Source organism: Alosa pseudoharengus, unplaced genomic scaffold (assembly GCF_046254945.1).
Source record: "Alosa pseudoharengus isolate Yale_2024_CS ecotype anadromous, Long Island Sound unplaced genomic scaffold, YU_APseudo_1.1 YU_APseudo_1.1_scf_22, whole genome shotgun sequence".
In the NCBI taxonomy this organism is placed as follows: Eukaryota; Metazoa; Chordata; class Actinopteri; order Clupeiformes; family Clupeidae; genus Alosa; species Alosa pseudoharengus.
The window spans coordinates 2,584,474-2,589,473 of record NW_027468680.1 but is presented as its reverse complement, the minus strand read 5'-3'; the positions used below and the strand labels follow the sequence as shown (position 1 = coordinate 2,589,473).

The following is a 5,000-nucleotide window of genomic DNA, read 5'->3' as shown; positions in this document are numbered from 1 at the left end:
TGTATCTCGTGTTTGAGTATAGTGTTTCTTTGTGTAGTGCTGACAATGGTGAGTATTACATGTGTATAGTGTCTAATCACTGTCCCTTGCTCTATGGCAGTGACATATTTAGACAGGCAGTACTTCCTGTTCTCCCAGGTTTTGGAACTCCGGGATTAGGTTGGTAAATTTATCGAAGTAGGTATCTCTAATATGTTCATATTTCTTACATTGAAGAAGAAAGTGCCCCTCCGTCTCAACCTCACCTGTCATACAGTGACCACAGACTCTTTGCTCTCTTGGCAACCATGACTTTCTTAGTCTGCCTTTTTCTATGGCTAGGCTGTGGTCACTGAGTCTGTATTTGGTCAGGATCTGTCTCTGCTTTATATCTCTGACAGTAGATTTAGAATATTTAGATTTTATGGACCAATAACATTCTAGTTTGTTTTGTTTTTTTGTTTCATTATGCCAATGTTCCAAATACTTTTCTTTAGATTTCTGGATAATTTGGTTGAGATTTAGTCTAAAAGCAGAGCTTGGCTGAGAGAGTGTATTAGTATTTGTTAGAGGGGGATTACTTAGTCTCAGTACAAGCTGACTCAGAGGACTCTTGTCGGGGTTCAGATCTTGAGTTTTTGCTGCGATGAAATGCAGTCTTGTCCCATCTAGTGTAGCTGTGCACACTGAGTGGACCCCATACCTCACTTCCATATAGCGCAATAGGCTGGATAACACAGTTGAATATTTTCTCTGTCTCCATTCTCTCCCCCTCTCTCTCTTTTTCTCTTTCTCCTCCCCCTCTCTCTCTCTCTCTGTCTCCATTCTCTCTCTGATCAATCAAATCAGCTCCATATCATCATGTACCACCTGGAGAGAGAGAGAGAGGGATGAGAGAGGGAGGGAGATGGAGAGAGGGAAGAGGAGGAGAGAGGGAGGGAGATGGAGAGAGATGGAGAGAGGGAGGGGAATGAAGTAAAGAGTGAGAGAAAGGAGAAAGTAAAACTGAACTGTTATGATTATATATGTTATATGTGTTAGATTATATATGTTATATGTGTTAGATTATATATGTTATATGTGTTAGATTATGATTATATATGTTATATGTGTTAGATTATGATTATATATGTTATAAGTGTTAGATTATATATGTTATATGTGTTAGATTATGATTATATATGTTATATGTGTTAGATTATATATGTTATATGTGTTAGATTATGATTATATATGTTATATGTGTTAGATTATGATTATATATGTTATATGTGTTAGATTATGATTATATATGTTATAAGTGTTAGATTATATATGTTATATGTGTTAGATTATGATTATATATGTTATATGTGTTAGATTATATATGTTATATGTGTTAGATTATGATTATATATGTTATATGTGTTAGATTATGATTATATATGTTATATGTGTTAGATTATATATGTTATATGTGTTAGATTATGATTATATATGTTATATGTGTTAGATTATGATTATATATGTTATATGTGTTAGATTATATATGTTATATGTGTTAGATTATGATTATATATGTTATATGTGTTAGATTATATATGTTATGTGTTAGATTTATACAGCCAAGGGAAATAACCATACTCTAACCACAGCAGGGATGATAGCATAGAAAATACCAGAGAGAGAGAGAGAGAGTCAGAAGGGCACAAGAGTGAAAGAATACTGAAGGCAGGATAGAGACAGATGGAGAAAGAAGAGAGGAGAGAGAGTGCGTGCGTGCGTGTGTATGTGTTTGTGTGTGTGTGTTCTGTGCTGTGCAAGTGTGTGTTGTGTGTGTGTGTGTGTGTGTGTGTGAGAATGATTTCCAGTGTGGTCTCTTCAGAGACATCCTCTTGAGGCGCAGACTAGGGAGAGAGGAGAGGAGAGGAAGAAAGTGGGTGCATATCAGATGAACAGGTGAGATTATTGTGACTGAGCAAGAGGAGAAGCACAGGTGGAATAGAGGAGGAGGAAGAATGAGAGAGATGTAGGAGGAGAGGAGGAGGAGGAGAGGAGAAGAGAGTAGGGAAGTGGATAGGAGAGGAGGGGAGAAGAGAGTAGGGAAGTGGAGAGGAGGAGGAGGAGAGAAGAGAGTAGGGAAGTGGAGAGGAGAGGAGGAGAGAAGAGAGTAGGGAAGTGGAGAGGAGAGGAGGAGGAGGAGAGAAGAGAGTAGGGAAGTGGAGAGGAGAGGAGGAGGAGGAGAGAAGAGAGTAGGGAAGTGGAGAGGAGAGGAGAGGAGGAGAGAAGAGAGTAGGGAAGTGGAGAGGAGAGGAGGAGGAGGAGAGAAGAGAGTAGGGAAGTGGAGAGGAGAGGAGGAGAGAAGAGAGTAGGGAAGTGGAGAGGAGAGGAGGAGAGAAGAGAGTAGAGAAAGTGGAGAGGAGAGGAGGAGGAGGAGAGAAGAGAGTAGGGAAGTGGAGAGGAGAGGAGGAGGAGAGAAGAGAGTAGGGAAGTGGAGAGGAGAGGAGGAGGAGGAGAGAAGAGAGTAGGGAAGTGGAGAGGAGAGGAGGAGGAGAGAAGAGAGTAGGGAAGTGGAGAGGAGAGGAGGAGAGAAGAGAGTAGGGAAGTGGAGAGGAGAGGAGGAGGAGAGAAGAGAGTAGGGAAGTGGAGAGGAGAGGAGGAGAGAAGAGAGTAGGGAAGTGGAGAGGAGGAGGAGGAGGGGAGAAGAGAGTAGGGAAGTGGAGAGGAGAGGAGGAGGAGGAGAGAAGAGAGTAGGGAAGTGGAGAGGAGAGGAGGAGAGAAGAGAGTAGGGAAGTGGAGAGGAGGAGGAGGAGGAGGGGAGAAGAGAGTAGGGAAGTGGAGAGGAGAGGAGGAGGAGAGAAGAGAGTAGGGAAGTGGAGAGGAGGAGGAGGAGGAGAGAAGAGAGTAGGGAAGAGGAGAGGAGGAGGAGGAGAGAAGAGAGGAGGGAAGTGGAGAGGAGGAGGAGGAGAAGAGATGAGGATGAGAGGAGGAGGCTTGATAACAGGGTGGTGAGCGTAATAAATACAATTCTCCCACACTCACTCACTCACACACACACACACACACACACACACACACACACACACACACACACACACACACACACACACACACACACACACACATACACACACACACTCACAAACACACACACACACACACACACACACACACACACATACACACACACACTCACAAACACACACACACACACACACACACACACACACACACACACACACACACACACACACACACACACACACACACACACACACATACACACACACACTCACAAACACACACACACTCACACACACACACACACTCACACACACTCACACACACACACACACACTCACTCACAAACACACACACACACACACACTCACACACACACACTCACTCACAAACACACACATACAGAAATGTCTTTCACATTCCCTTCACACTTCTTCTCAATTTAGCTCTCTCTCCACCTCTCCCTCTCACTCCTGTTATATCTCCCTCTCTCTCTTTCTCTTACTCCTCTCCTTTCTCTCTTTCTCTCACTCTTTCTCTCACTCCTCTCCTTTCTCTCTCTCTTTCTCTCTCGCTCCTTCTCTCCTCTCCTTCTCTTCTCTCTCTCTCATTCCTTGTCATTCTCACCTTCCCCAGTTGCATTTATTTGAATTCTTTATTTCTCCATTTCTTTCTACACTGCTCTTTCTTTCTCTCCATCTCACCCCTCCCTCTCTCTCTTCTCTTTCTCTCTCTTCTCTTTCTCTCTTCTCTCTTTCTCTCCATCTCACCCCTCCCTCTCTCTCTTCTCTTTCTCTCTTCTCTCTTTCTCTCCATCTCACCCCTCCCTCTCTCTCTTCTCTTTCTCTCTCTTCTCTCTCTCTCTTCTCTTTCCCTCTCTTTCTCTCTCTTCTCTTTCTCTCTTCTCTTTCTTTCCATCTCACCCCTCCCTCTCTCTCTTCTCTCTCTTCTCTCTTCTCTCTCTCTTCTCTCTCTCTCTTCTCTCTTTCTCTCTCTCTCTCTCTCTCCATGACTTGCTGTGGAGTTCTCTAGGCAGGTTGTGTGAATATGATGTTACTTTAAATAAACGTGTTTCCTGTTCCATTCTCAGCTCACCATGTGAGTGTATGAGCATATGTGTGTGTGTGTCTGAAATAATGTGTTTTCAAATGTTGCTGCAAAAAAGCCAGATGTTGTTGTTGTTGATGAGGACAGCAGAGAAGTAACCATTCTTGAAGTAGGCTGTGCATTTGACTACAGTCTAGAGGATGCCTACCTTACAAAGCTTTTAAAGTATCAGCCACTCAGAGACATTGTTGTACAGCTTGGGTACAAATGTAAGCTGTTGGTGTATATATTTGGAAGCCTAGGTAATGTCCACAGACTAGTAGTCAGGGGGTTGCAGATTGCTGGTCTCTCTAAGACAAGAGCAAAGGCTCTAGCAAAATTCTGCTCAATTTCTGTGATAATTGGCAGTCGCCACATCTGGAGAAGGCGCTGCTTTTTGTACCCATGAACTGAGACCAGAGGCATAGGCTACTGGGTTTACAATGCTGGTATCTAAGATTGTTTGTGTTCAATGAAATCTACTGTAAAATGTGAACACAAATAAAGGTATTAAAATGTGTGTGTGTGTGTGTGTGTGTGTGTGTGTATGTGTGCGTGTTAGTGTATGTGTGTGTTAGTGTGTGTGTGCCATTTGAAAGTATGCTTGTGGTTCTGACTGGGTGTGTATCCTACACAATGTACGTTTTATTCAAGTTCATAGCTTTGTGTGTGTGTGTGTGTGTGTGTGTGTGTGTGTGTGTGTATTGCTTTTGTGCCCACGTGAAGCGTGTTGTCTTCACAACGTGCTCATAAAAGCATGGGCTGGTGTGTACTAACAGACTGCACTTTAGTAAAAACATGGCGTGGTGTGTGTACTAACAGACACTTTAGTAAAAACATGGGGTGGTGTGTACTAACAGACACTTTAGTAAAAACATGGTGTGGTGTGTACTAACAGACTGCACTTTAGTAAAAACATGGCGTGGTGTGTACTA

General features: G+C 43.0%; 1 protein-coding gene across 1 annotated transcript in view; it reads left to right on the top strand.

Moving 5' to 3' along the window:
• The window catches only part of cadm3 (cell adhesion molecule 3), a 67,108-nt gene that overhangs the window by 28,732 nt on the left and 33,376 nt on the right, over window positions 1–5,000 (top strand). The window lies entirely within an intron of this gene.